This window comes from Meriones unguiculatus, chromosome 3 (assembly GCF_030254825.1).
Source record: "Meriones unguiculatus strain TT.TT164.6M chromosome 3, Bangor_MerUng_6.1, whole genome shotgun sequence".
In the NCBI taxonomy this organism is placed as follows: domain Eukaryota; kingdom Metazoa; phylum Chordata; class Mammalia; order Rodentia; family Muridae; genus Meriones; species Meriones unguiculatus.
The window spans coordinates 2,629,822-2,644,655 of NC_083351.1; the positions used below are offsets into that span (position 1 = coordinate 2,629,822).

At 52.9% G+C, this 14,834-nt stretch overlaps 1 protein-coding gene across 1 annotated transcript in view; it reads left to right on the forward strand.

The window, feature by feature from the left end:
• The window catches only part of Ajap1 (adherens junctions associated protein 1), a 106,075-nt gene that overhangs the window by 31,906 nt on the left and 59,335 nt on the right, over positions 1 to 14,834 (forward strand). The gene's annotated exons all lie outside the window — the stretch shown is intronic.

The following is a 14,834-nucleotide window of genomic DNA, read 5'->3' on the forward strand; positions in this document are numbered from 1 at the left end:
CCCCTCTGGGCATTTTTATTCTCCAGGGATGACCCAGAGAGTCACAAGGTACAAATGCCATGACAGAACATGTTGTATCATAGGAGCCAGGGTGAGCTGAATGTCATGTCCAAAGTCAGATTCCCTCTGCCCGCCCTGGCTTCTTCCCTGCAGCTGGTCTGGCTCAAGGGAGCTTATTCCAGTGCAAGCAGCATCCTAATACCATGTCCCTGCTGTACATACAAATGTGTATAAACATACAAATGCATATAATACAGTACATACATATAATTCATATGCATATAATACATACATGCATACAAACACATATGTATGTACATATACCTGTACATACAGAAATACACACATGCATATGTAGTCATAGTTATTCACATATATAGCACATAGACATATAGGCATACTCATACAGGTATACACATACAAACAACCATATAATCACACATTCATATATGAATGCGCATATTTATACACAAAGATACATCTGTATGTACATATACTCACATAAATTGATATGCATATACATACATTCACATGCAATATAAGTATACATAAACATGCATGCTCATGTAAATATGCAATGTACATATGCACACATTTATATACATAAGCACACATGCACTAATTTACATACTTCTACATAAATACAGATGCACACACATATACACATATACTCATATAAATAAATACATATATACACACATAAACATACATTGGACATATGCTCATGTACATATGTAGACACATGTAAATATACACAATCCAATGAATAGACTTACACTCACACACATGCCAACAACCACATTCATGTATGTATACACATGTGTGCAAATATATCCAGGTACATGTATACACATGCAGTTGTACACATATACACACATAACCCTGTGTGTGCACACATTCTTACGGATATACACACTTATAAAAACACGTGTAAACATATAGGTGTTCAGCTTCTATCGATAAATTAAACAAAAAAGATCTTCTTAGAGCGGATAAGCCTGGCCCAGGCCTCCCCAGGTTTCTCAGTAGAAGGAGAACATCAGGAATTCATTTTCTCTCTGCTGGCCACGAGGCAGGAGAGTGGGTGGCTCACGTGACACTGTGATTCTAGAAGGTTCCCCTCTGGATGGCTGTGGTCGGGACACGGGCCTGGCTTCTGCAGGCTTGGGGACAGGGACCCTGCTGTTCATCTTCTTCCTCTAAAGGTACACTTCACTTTTAATGCTCAGCTGGAATCAGCTCAGTTTGGGGATGTCTCTCTCCACACAGGGGACACCCCCAGGACAGGACCGAGTGCCCATGTGTTTGGCTGATGTCCTGTTGTCCTGTGCTCATTTCCCCACCCCCGGGCTCCCAGGGCTGTTGTGTCAGTCACGGAGCATAGCCAGCCCCACTGGACTGATGGAGCCAGGAACAAGGCCCAGCCCCCCACCCTTCGTCTATTCTGGTCTCTACAGACTCTGTCCCAGAAATGTGGAGAATTATTCAAGCTTTGAAACCAAGATCACTGCAAGAGTGGCAGCTTGAGGGCCCAAAACTCCTTGAAACCTGCCATCAGCACCCGCCACTTAGCGGCACCCTGGGAGAGTTTATTTCGGGAATCCAGGGATGATTTCGCTACGTCCTGCAACTGTCTGCTTGTCTCAGCTGAGAAACTACAGATGAGTGGTCCTTAAGTTACCAGGCAAGGAGGTACCCAGACACCGGCCCCCTTCATCTGCTGCAGTATAGGATTCCCTGCGATTATCAGGGGTGGGAGAGTACAGTGGGTGGCCTGGTGGTCAGCATCAGCACAGGGCAGCGGACGAGGACTCCTGTGCTATGGAAGAACAGACACCCTGACAGCTCACACAGCATGGCAGAATTAATGAAGGCAGAGAATGGGCCGAGAGCTTTGAGCAGTTATGGGGGGAATTTGGCTCTTCAAGAACAGAGCATCCTCATCTAGATTAGACCTCTGGGGCAGCAGCCGATCAGGGCAAGTTTGCAGAGAGGACAGGGAGGATCTGTAGCAGAGAGAGCGCAGCCTTGCTCATTCACCGACTATCAGCCAGTTTACCCCCACAACACTGAGTGGGAGCTGTGGACACAGGTGAATGGAGACTCCAAGCCCCGGTGGACAGGGAGAGCAAGCTAATCTTTTGTTGGTTAGCTCTGAGTTGCTTTGAACCACAGAGGGGTGTCAGGGGATGGATGATGCCTGGGCCAGAGGCTGGAGAGCTGGCATCGGACAGGGGCAGGCTATGTCCTGCTAGATGAAACTGTCCAGTGCCTTTGCTCCCTGTAGTCTTGGGTGGGCAGACTGATAGAAGCCAGATGTGTGGAGGGTGTCAGAGGGAAGTATGAGGGTCCAGCCATGGTGACTGCTGTCAGGGTTCCTCCCTGGCTGAGGCTGGCTCTTTCATTTCCAGCATCTCCATAGTCACAGTCCCTCACCGTCTGGTGACCGTCTGGTGTGCTCAGAGTCTTACAGGCTGCATTCTGAGCTTAGGTACCCTTAACTGCCCTCCCCTCACCCTAAGGGCAGGTTTGTGTCTAGTCTCTTAAGCCCAGAGCTTGGAGCAGGGACCATACAGAGAATATGCCTAACCCCTGTGTGCTGACAAAAGGCTGGCTGAGGAACTGAGGAACGGGGGGGCGGGGAATGGGGGAGACTGACATGTGCAGGGGCTGGTGGGGTGGGGAGGAAGGGAAGTGAGGACCTCTAGTGAAGTAACACTGGGGAGAAGCATAACCACCACCACTTTCACTTTGAGAAAACATCTCCTTACAAAGAAACAAGTGTTACCTCTGGGGAGAAAAGGCCTCACTTGCTGTTTGTCTTGATGTTTTATTCTCCAAGATCATCTCAACTCAGGAAGCTCATGGGAGACCCCCTGGGCACATCATTCTGTGGAAAGGGAAACTGAGCCTCAGAGTCACCATCTTGCCGTGCTGAGTGCCCTCTCACTGCCCATGTGGGAAGAAAGGCTTCAGCTGGGGGCCTGAGACCCTCCTCTACTCAATCTCTCACTAGGGAGTGACCTGGGACACTTTTACAGCAGGACCTGGGAGGGCTTGTGGTCCAGAGTCCACTTTCTTCTCCAGGGAATGTCTCCAAGATCTTGTGGAAGGAACTGAGCATCCAGACCTGACAGCAAAGATACAGAGAGAAATGCAGAGAATTCCCTACCCTGAAAAAAGGTTTCAGAGACAATTACCAGTAAATCAGAAGGCCATGCTGGTGGGAAGTCAGCTGATAAAAGTGGTTAAATTGTTTTTCCCTTGCTAGAGGATTGTCCGATTAACCACTGAATAAGCAATTTGTTGCAACTAAAATACCTATTTTGTGATTTCCTATCAAGGGGAGCAGAGCTTGGTGTGGTCCTGCCCGTGGGTAGACAATGGGCTGGCTCCCAAGGGCCAGGAAGAGGGAGGGGAGGTTTTCCCGGAGGGCAGAGCACTGCACAGGCTAGGGCAAGCATGGGTACTGGGGACTCTTTCCTGCCTACACCCTAGAGCCCAGGCAGACACCAGCAGGGGGTGACACAGCAGCAGGGCGCAATGGGGACACTAATGCTGGGCTGGGATTCAGATCTTTGCATGGGTAGAGGGGTGCACCTGTCCCTGGACTTGTGCCTCAGTTTCCCTAGCCTGGGAGTGATGATGGCAGAGGGCCGATCTTGTTTCCAGGTGCACAGTGTGCTCTGAGCTGTTGGCTGGCGCTGGCTTCCACCTCATGCAGAAGGAAGAGCTTTGTCTCTGTCCACTGTGCTGCCCAGTTCTCCATGCTTGTAGCTGGCCCTAGAAGCATCTAATGGCTTCTTATAGATGATAGGAGGCTATGAGCAGAGAGCCTCCATGTGGAGAGAAGCAACTTGAAGCCCAGGGTGCAGTTCTGAGAGCTTTGTGCTAAGAATAAAGAAGAGGAGGGTCTAACCCCAGAGTCAAGAGCTGTGAGGCTGAGCAGGCGCAAGGCACTGGCATTGCTCCATCTGGCTTCCAGGCAGAGGAGTCCGTCTGAACCTGAACGACATCCAGCCACTCCAGAGCAGCAGTCTCCTCTCCAGCCTAGAGGGACAAGGTCAACTAGAGCCACAGTAGGGTCTTTGGATGCTGCACATGGCAGTTAGCAGGGCCAGTGCTTGGGTGATATGGAGTCCTTGACTCTGAGGCCTCCACTCTCTGCTGTACCTTGAATCCTGAGCACACCGGGGTCCAAGAAATTACTGCACATGCTGTACTGGGCTGGAACTGAGGGTCCAGAGAAGATAACCTGCAGTGCCAGGTCTGTGGGTTCATCGCGATCATGAGCCTGGGGTATTAGACAAGGATGCAGAAGGCACCTGACAGCAGTTAGGAGATGCCCCTCCAGGTACCCGCACTTGGCACTGCACATAAAAGCAGCCGACTGCCCAGGACTGAGTGTGAGGGTTCCGTGCTTCAGACCTCCGAAGCAGCCTCCCATCTCAAGTAGACGCCACAGGCCAAGCCCCAGCCTGCCTCTGTTCTCCTCCCTATATTCCTGCTTGGTCTTTGAGACTCCTCACCTCAACAAAACTTTGGAGGTTTGCCCAAGAAGAGCTGAATCACTCCAGTATGCTGACTGGCTTCTTCTGGACCCTAAAAGCTGAAGCATCCATTTTCATAGGGGGACCATGAGCTCCTGATCTACCCACCCATTCACCCATCTATCCACCTATTCCATTCATCCATCCCCTGATCCATCCATCCATCCATTCATGCATCCATTCGTCAGCTGATCCATTTAGCCACCCACTCATTTATCCATCTATCCATCAATCCATTCACACACCAAGCTACCTAGCCATCTACCTACCTAACCACACACCTGTCCCTCCATCCATGCATTAATGTACCTACTGTTCCCTATTCACTCCCCCACCCACCCACCCACCCACCCATCTATCTACTCCTACATACCCCCATTCCCTCATCCATCCATCTGTCTACCCTTTCCTCCATCCAGTCATCTACCCACTGTGAGTGGTGTGGTATCAGGAGAGGAAGGGGCATGACTACTCAGTTCTAAAACCTGCCTCTCTACTCCAGGTGCTTCTTAAGTGACTACTGAATAACTGGATCAAGTAAAGATGAATAAGCCTGATCAGCATTCATATTAGAGCACAATTAGTATTAAACAAGAACCAAGCTTCCTGAACTCCTACCTTGTGCTCTACTATTCTGCATAGCTGTCTCTGTCTTGGCTCCTCAGAGGCCCCCATAATGGCCAACACTGTGACGAATGAAAAGACCACATGCTCAGGAGACAGGCACTGACCAGGTCACCAACTGACATGGATGCCAGGGGCATGGTGGTGAAGGAGGAGGCCTGGGCAGGAAGGGCCTCCTAGTCAGCAGTGGGGTGGCCTCTGTCCAATCAAAGGCACCAGAACACATCTCCAGTTGGCTGCAGGGAGGTCTTTCCTCCTCAGTGAGGCTAACAGTAACACTTTGGCTCCAGGGGACTGGTTCATGAGGGCAAGCAAAAGCCCTGTTTCTGGGGTGCAGGTTAATCCGGGTGGAGAGGGGTCATGAGAGGGTGAGTCCCCCACTTGCTTGCCACTCTCTCAAACTGAGAGCTCCGTGGCTCTCAGCATGAGCCTGCCTTGGGGACAAAGGCCGAGTCCCAGATCACCACAGGTTCTCAACCAACGTCCTGTGTGGGGAGCAGTCCTTAGGGAGTGTCCTGAGGAGGAGAGAGGAGCCGTCACTGTCAGGCAATCCTGTGCCTGAGGGCAGGATGCTGTGTACAGGCCCTTGACTAAAGTTCAACGTCAAGGTTTCTCTGGGCTCTTCCTCCTAGCGGGAGCCTCTCTTTTGAGCATGTAGATGGTGCCTGCCCTGTGTGCTACCAACAGTCACTGAATACCAGTCTGGGCTTAGCCTCACCTTAGAGAGACACCACAACACTGAGTTGGGGCCTGTTTTGCCAACATCCTTCCCATTTTCTTTCGTTAAGTGCTTGCCTCAACAGGTACTTTGTGGTTTGTTTGGGTCAGGATCTCACTTGTCAACTTAGGAGAAAAACAGTTTACCCATGACAGAGCCTCAGAGCAGAGGAGGCTAGCCTGAGGGAGGCTGGATGGCCGGCCGAAGGGAAGAAATCCCCTTGTGGGAAGGCGAGGATTAGTGCAGCCATGGCTCGATATAGGAGCAGAGGTCGTGTCTGGTGACCTGAGTCCACCTTCTGCGTTCATTGCCACAGAGCAGTGAGTTGGAGGCAGAGCAGAACATCTTAGAACAGATGAGAGCCCGTGACAAGAGTCTTTCAGGGAAGAACTTACCTCATGTCCCACAACTTCAAAGGCTCATGCCCAGTCTTGGGGCTTTGGTGTCAGAATGTTTTCCTCAGCTCTCCTGTGGAATTTTGGAATCCTGTTCTCTGCTTCGCACCTAGAAAACATTAAATGCTAACAAGAACCACCCGGCCTTCCACTTCCTCCTCAGAAACAGTCTGACCATTATGCTGAGAAGGACCTCAGTCACACATACACACACACACACACACACACACACACACACACACACCAGTCAAAGGGTGGCTTTAGAGTGGCAATGAGTTAGAGCTCTGGGCTGTGGGGACCTCCAGAGATGGGTATGGCATGGGCCATCCATGCTGATGGCAGGTGAGCACCTGTGTGCCCTCTGTGGCTCCAGCTGTATAATCCAGCCTGACAGTCTTCTCTGGAGAATGGGCCTCACCTTCGCCTACAATACAAAAGACAGAACATTCCAGATCATGATGTTAATCCTTTCTGGAGGGGAAAATCCACAATGAAAGACAACTGGAGGTGGCCAGGGAGGGGCTCAGGACCAGCAGGCCTAGAAGCTTGCCCATGCTAATGCCAGAAACTTTGGGTGTGTTGCTGCAGGTCAGCGGGGATCTGGTTGGAGGGGATCTCCAGACCCAGCCACTCCTGCTCTGATCAAACAGAAAACACCATCTCAGCTCCTGGTGTTTCCCCTACTTCACATCTCAGCCCAGAAACCTGGGTCTTCCAGGAAATGCTGTTGTGTTTCCAGGCTTCCAGAAAGAGTCCTGTTACACTGACATCCTAGGAACATAAGACAGTGTCACTAAGATCCCTGGGGAACTCCTGGGATGCACAGCTGGCCCTGCTCCACTGTGCTCTTTGGAGGAGTAATTACCCAGCGACTTCATCTTGTCCCCATGCCAGCCACTTTCCGTCAGGGAAGCTTTGTGTCATGGAACATTCCTGCTGGTCTCTGGATGCTCCTCTGAGGGACCTCGGAGGACAGTGTGCTGCAGGGACTGATCTGGAGGAATGCTCTCATGGATGAGGCTTTAGGAAATACAGAGATACAGAAAGGACGACGTTTGTATGGGCTAGTGGTGGTGGTGGTGTGTGTGTACTGTCTGCATGTCTGTGTGCACATGTATGAGCCTGTGCACAGATGCATGGATGGCATGTGTGTATGTGCATGCTTGTGTGTGTCTTGTATGCTCTGTCTATGTCTAGTCATGACTGAAACTCTGCATGTATGAGTGCATCCATGTTCTGTGTTTGCAGAAGTGGCTATGTTGGTCGCATAGGAACCAAAGATGAAAGTAGAGCATAAGGGTGCAAGAGACCTGGGGCCCTAGAATCAGGGGACAGAAATCTCCAGTGGGTATTGAGGAGTCTCAGCTGAGAAGACTTTCCTGACACTACTATCCTCATTCCAAGTTCTTTCTTGTGAGGAGCCCCCTCCCCAAATCAGGATTTCAGCTCAGACAGCAATCTGGAAACCATTGTTGGGGCCTCATGCCTGCTCTGGACCAGACTCCACAGGCCTCCCCTCCCTCTGCACTCTCTCCCCTCCCTTTGCACTGCCTCCCCTCCCTCTGCACTCTCTCCCCTCCCTCTGTACTGCCTCCCCTCCTTCTGTAGTGTCTGTCCAGTCTCTGCTCTGTCTACCTGAGACTCTAAACAGTGACCTCAGAGGAGACGCTTTTTGCTCAGCTTCTTGCAGCCTTAGAGTCTGCTGGGTGGCAGAGGGCTATGGTGGAAGTCAGAGTGGCCGTGTGGGATGGTGTGGCCTAGAGACCAGAGGAACACTGTGGTGTGTCTGGCTGTTCCTGCCACCCACTTGGTCATCCCTTCCCAGCAGTCCTTGACTGCTTGTCTTTCAGTGCTGGGCACAGCTGATCTGGAGAACACATCCTGCCATGGCCAGACTCCAGGATCTCCTTTCCACTTCCAGCTGGCATAGCTAGGCCCTCCACCCCTCCACAAAGAGCTCTGCCACCACTGGCACATCTGCAAGTGCAGGAGAGACCCGGGGACTCACCCTGGCCGTTTGGCTTGGGGACTCATGGTGGCATAGTGGTCAGCTCACAGCCACCTAAGCTCTCTATATTATCACAACCATTTGTCCTCGGGGGAGGGGGTGGGGGGGTCCCTGGCAGCCTGTGCCTGCCCACCAATGCATCTCGTCTTGTACTTCTGGGCTTCTAGCGACTGAGGCCAATTATCTGTGCTCTCCACTAGTTTCTTTGCCAGTTTTAACAAGTTCCTGGTTGTTTTAGTGGACTTTGCAAATAACGATGTGGCAGCTGCAATCAAACCAAAATGGAAAACTCCCGTAATGACAGAGAGGCCAATGGGGGCCTCAGAGGTGGAGGCACACTGCAGAGTTCTGTCCCCAGGAGCAGTCGCACCCTGCCACTCTGTCCCCAGGAGCAGAGGCTTCAGGTGTGGAAGCTAACTGGGAGGATTGTGCGGGTTCCGGTCCAAGCCCCTCCCAGGCAGACAGCTTAATGCTCTACACACCACTGCCTTCCGTTTGCATTTTAAGACACATCCCAGTAGAGAGAGACACCCAGCTACTTCTTTCTTTTCTTTTTTTGCCATTTTTTCCCTTCAAGATGAGAGTGACGGCACGAGAGCATGAGATGAAACAGTGAGAGGATACTCCGAGCTCTGTGCCTGGCGTGCTGCTATTGCTCAGTCTCTGTGCCAGCTATTTTAGGATCCTCCGTCTTTTCTCTCCACACACAGCTCTCTGCTGTTTGGCCGCAGTTAGACACACACGGTGCTGTGGCTCTCGTGTTTTGCACGATGGCGTAGAACCTTCCCTACGTGTCTTCCCAGCCAGATCTCCCCGCCCGAAAAACTGTGTGTCGTGTGCAGAACTTGCCTGTGATTTGCTCATGTGTCTGCCCGTACCCGTGCTCTGCTGAAGTCTGGCTTGCCACCAGGCTCCCGCACTGACCCTGTCCTCCACCCCAGGCTGTATCTTTGAAAAACAGATTTAAAGTGAGATTGAAGTGAGGTCCTCATGGGAGCGTGGGAGCTTCTTGACACACCAATCCCACGAAGATGCCCAAGTGGGTTTATTTAGGGCCTGCAGCTCCCCATGGCAACGTGCTTTCTGCCCCTGGCCCTGAGAGTGCTGGAGACACGATTGCTGGACTGCAGGCCTGACCCAGCGTGTCTGTGTCAAGTCTGTCCTGGCCTACAGGCAGATGGAGAGGGCGTGGGCTTACCGACGGAGTGAGGTGGCTCATTCTGGGAGGCCGGACTTGGACCTTGACCCCCTTCTGCAGAGGAAGGCTCAAGGCACGAGGCACGGTAGCAGGCCAGTGAGCAGCCCGCTGACAGCACTGAGCTGAGGGGTCCAGTGGAGCTAGGACGCTTCGGAGTCTCAGCTCCTGGGGCCCACTGGGGGGTTCTGTAAGGGGACACTTTGCAGGGTCACAGCAGCCAGGGATCAGTCGTAGACACAGAAGGAGACTCCCTGCTGCTGGGACCGAGAGCATCACCACCCACAGTCCTACCCACCCACAGCTTGTCACCACTTCACTCCTCCGGAATGCTTGCGGGCATGTTGCCCAGGCAACCAGAATGCCAGCATGTTGCTACCCTTCAGTCTCCTCCAAGCACCTGTGAGGGCTGTGGTGCCCCATGTCCCTGGCCCTGGAGTGATTGTGTGCTCCCAGGAGGGGGCAGGGGCCTGGGCTTGCTTGGTTCCAAGTAGCCAAAGGTTCACAGGGCAATGGAGCACCCACAATGACCTTGGCCAGCAGTACTTGTCGTGGCACCCCCAGTGCACCTTGCAAGGAGCTTCCTGCGTTTGCTGTGCTTTGTAGGCAGGGAAACTGAGGCACAGGGCAGTCATGGGAATTGCCCATGCTCATGTAGGTAGACCACGCTCTGGGACTGTCTTTGCTCTTGCCAGGGTGTTAATGAGCTAAGTGCCTCCATGTCCTCCTTTCCAAGTTCACAACCCTAGTGCCCCCAAACTACCAGGGGCCAACCGAGGGACATCTGTAGCACCCTACCATCCCCACAAATCACGCTCATCAGAAGCCAAAAAAAAAACAGAAACAAAACAAAACAAAACAAAAAACACTGGCGCAGTTAAAGGTAGACTTAAGATGTCAGAGGCTGCATGTTAGGTGGGGTCTTGTGCAAAAAAGATTGGAATAAAGTATGGAGCAGCAACCATGAGGCTGTGACAAGGGGAGAATGTGGTGTGCCGTGTCATACCAGGGGAAACTGGGAGGAGAGTCCTCGGGACTCGCTGTTCTCTTGAACCGTCTGTGTAAAGCTGGGAGTATTCTGAGGTGACAGTGTTCTTAGCAAGTTCACAAAGGTGGGGAACAGCCAGGAAGTGTCTGGGTATGGGATTGTGGTTCTGCAGCCCCCAGCCTGGTGGGCCCCAGGTGAGGCCCAGGTAAGGTGACATCCTGATCAAGTGTGAGAGAGGGAGGGTTTATACAACCTGACCAGACAACATGGCTTCCTGCACTTGTCTCTGGAGCTGTCTCTCTCCCTGAGATCATTCCCAGCCTCATGGAGGTGTTGCTGATCATGAGAGGTTGGGTCTTGTTCGAAGGGAAGAAGACCTCAGATCCCACGCTCTTTGGTTCTCTGGTGCTGGTGGTAGTGGGAACCAGGGCCTCGAAGGCAGGAATCCACAGGGCTGGGCTCTGGCTAACATCCACAGCAAGCAGCATACCAAGGAGGACAGCTGGGATAGCACAGCTCAGCTCCCGCAGTGGCTCCTGAAGAAGACACAGCACAGGCCCACCACCTCTCAGCAGCTTGGACACCTTACGCCACCTGAAGTCTCTGGGGTGACCCTGGCCACACCCTCCCAACTCCCCTTGACTGTGTGCCTCAGCAAGAGAAGGAACTGCTGCTGCCAGGAGCACATGCTGCCACACGTGGCCCCAGGAGGGTGTGACTGTGGGTGAAGAGATGTCTTTGTCTCCCTTAATTGACAGTGATTTTCTTCCGTGGAGAAACTATACAGAAGGGAGTGAATTGAACTTCAATCCACTGAATCTTATTAAACCATTCTCAGGGAAAAGTGATTTCAATAAAAATTTAAAAGGAAGAGAAGCAAGTCGCTGCAAACTAGAAAATAGAGGCAGATGGAGTCAGATGGGCGCACCCAGCTTGCAGGGTCTGCTTCCTCTGCACGGTGTCCTCAGGGACAAGAGGTGACTGTCGTGACACTTATCTTCAAAGGGCTGGGTGTAGGTCTCCTCAAGCAAGGAGGGACCCTCAATCCTGGGGATCCCACGGAGCACACTGTATTTAGACTGATCACACACCTTGCCTGTGGCCAAGACTTTCTTTGCAGTCGGGGTCCAGGATTATGGGGGTCAGAGAGAATTCCCCCATCAGTCCCTAGTGTACTTGCACACCCCCTTCTGGGTCCAGTTCCCTCTATTATTATTGAGATGTAATCTATATGCTATCACATTCACTGCTCTTGAGCGCATGCTTCAGTGGCTTTTGTGTATTCATAGTATGTGTAGCCACCACTGTATGAATCTCACTGCCATGAATCTCAGAACAACCTGTTACCCCCAAAAGAACCCCTCCAGGAGGCAATCACTCCCAAGCAGTCCCACTCCTGCACTCCCTAGGAGGTGCCAGTCTGTGTGCAGTGTCTGGGGATCCTGCCTTGAGTCTTCCATCTTTGTGTGGCTCTACTGCTGGCTCCTTTGCCTCTGCGTGTATCTCCAAGGCTCCTGATGTGGCAGCATGGATGGTCCTTGCTGTGTTCTCGAGGGTTAAATGCTACTGTTTTGGGGTGTGTCCCATGTGCCTGCCTGTTAGAGGATGCTTGGGGGGGGGTTGCATTCCTGGCTGCTGTAGACACGTGAGATGACAGGTCTGAACTTTAAAGACCACCGTGGCCACATCAGTGGGAGCTCTGCTTTTCCAAGGGGTCACCAAGCTGCTTTCTACAGCATCCAGGCCTAGTCTCCCCGACCATGTGCGGTGCTGGGTCTGATCCAGCTTTACTGCTGTTAGCACCTGCAGGATTGATGCAAGTTGGTGACACGTTCTGGAGGAGCCAGTTCAGTGTCCTTACGCCTCTCCCTGGTCTCCTGGGTGAACATGTGCCCACTGGTCCTGATGGGTCAATAGAAGGGTAGGCCACCATGTTGCAAGGCCTCCTTTGGTTATCTGTGTGGATGGCAGACAGCTGGTCATGCCTTGGTGCCTTCCTGGGGTAGAGTGCTCCAAAAACAGCTTCGTTTTGTAGCTGGGACAGCTGAGGACCCCTCCTTTTATACCAGGCACCCCAGGTTCTGCTGGAGGCATGAGGAGAGGTGGAGCTGGTAGATTTACAGGGGCGTTTAGATCCATCAGTTGTGTCCCTGCTGCCATGAGATCAGGCCACATGCAGCCTGATCTCTACCGCATGCAGGCCGCATCTTTACTGTCCGGTGGGACAAGCCTGGTCCCAGCTGACAGCCATCTCGCCCGCACTCCCCTCTATTTCCCCTCTGAGCAAAAGCACCTCCCTAAAGGAGCCTCTGGGCTGAGGAGGAGCAGGGTGTCCTCCTCCCCAACCCCTCTGCTGTGGTTGGGTTTTCTGCATAACAGCTGGGTGTCTTGGAAATGAGAAGGTTTCTATGGTAACCAATTACAGCCCATGATTGGTGAAAAATCACAGAAAATATCCTGTGTGTGAAGTTATGCCAGGAGGCAGGCCCAGGCTTAGGTACTGTGGCTTTAATTTCCTGGGGCGATATTTCTCTGAGTACTGACGGCAGACACTGTGTTCTCAGCGCCTCCCCGTCAGTCTGCTCAGTGGGGCTAGGAGACAGCCAGAGTGACCGGGTGCGGCCTGCTGGCATCTGGCAGAATTTGGACCTACTGAGTTCTAGTGGGGTGTGATGCAGCCTGGTGAGGTCAGCATAGGTCTAGCGGAGCTAGAACGGCACAGTGTGGGGACTGGTAAGAGCTCAGACCAGAGCTGGGGGGTCTGGATGGGCCTCAAAGGGCAGCAGGGATCAGGATACAGGTGCTCATGGGGCCAGGGAAGGCCTAGAGGGACCTGGTGGGACCTTCTAGGATACAGTGGGGCTTGGTGGGGTCTGGTGGAGTCTGCTAGGGCTGAGTGGAGCCCAGGGATATGGTTAGACTTGGTGGGATCTGATGAGACCAGGAGGATAATGGGGTGTTCCATCTAATAGGGTTGAATGAATCCCGGAGGGGCTCAGGGGCCCTAGTGAAGCCTGGGGAAAACTCAGACCACCTGGGGTCTGGTGGGGACTACCGGGGCTCTGAAGGGCCTGGCAAGATTTGGCAGGGACTGGTGGAGCCTGGTGGGGTTCAGTTGGTGATGCCTAGAAAAGCAAGCATGACTTGGTGAGAACCTGGAGGAGCCTAGTGTGGCCTCACACCTCCTCACAGCATCTCATCACAGGAGGCAGACACCCGTCCAGAGAGGCAGGCAGGGAGCGGACCCAGACACCTGTCCAGAGAGGCAGGCAGGGAGAGGACCCAGGTCCTCACCGTTCCGTCCACAGGGTCACCCGGAGCTCACAGGAGGCGTCTCCTGAGCGTGCAAGGAGTCTCACACTGACCTACTTCTCCCCTCACAGTGACAACAACCCTGTCCCTTCCCTGCTTGTGCACAGAAGCGACTCGAAGGTAGAGGCCTCCAGAGGCATCAGCCTACTGAGAGCTCTCTCCTTCCTCGGGTAAAGTGCCTTCGCTCTGATTAAAAAGCCCGGGCTTCTCATTTGGGGACCGGTCCTTTTTGCTAATTAGTCCCAGCCAACTCAAGCCCCTCTCTCAGGGACCAGCTCCTTCCCAAGCATCAGTGGGTGCCTGCTCCAGGCATGTGGGGTTCAGCACAGGCTGAGGGGGAACACCCTTGAACAAACACGGCTGCATACACTGAAGGGCTAGCAAGGACATGCTTGCTCACTCACACTGACACAGACCCACACTTGTGCACAGTGACCTATGGGGATGTATAGATAAAGGTACACTCACGAAGGCACATGGATGCACACGCAAATACATGGATGGCTGTGTGGTGCCTTCTTGCACCTTGACTCTCACACCCGGAGGAGCACTCACAGATACTTCATCAAACCCACACACGCTCAGTCTCACGCTGGCACATCCAGTCACAGATTAACTCCCTCCGACTCACGCACAAGCAGTCACACCCGGCACTCACAACGCTCCAGGATGCCCTCCTCCCCCTGCGAGCACACACACATCCATGTGGTCTTCACGCAGTGCCACACCCTGACACATGCAGTCACTCTTTATGTAAAGAAAGCCGACCCCGTGGGTGTGCTTCCGGGCCTGCCGCCCTGTGCCCCCCTCCCCAGCAGCCTCCGGGGAAGTTTCAGATTCCCTCCAACTTTCCGATGTGAAGCTGGTGATGGGAGCTGACTTTGAGTGGCACCTATAATCAGTCCTCAATTACCTGTGCAGGGGGAGCGAAGCGTGGGCTGCAGCCTCCACGCCTGGCTGCGTGGGCTCCTCCACGCCTGGCTGAGTGGCTCCGCATGCCGTTCCGGATTTTCATGTGATGTTTCGGCCTCCGTGGGTTTAGAG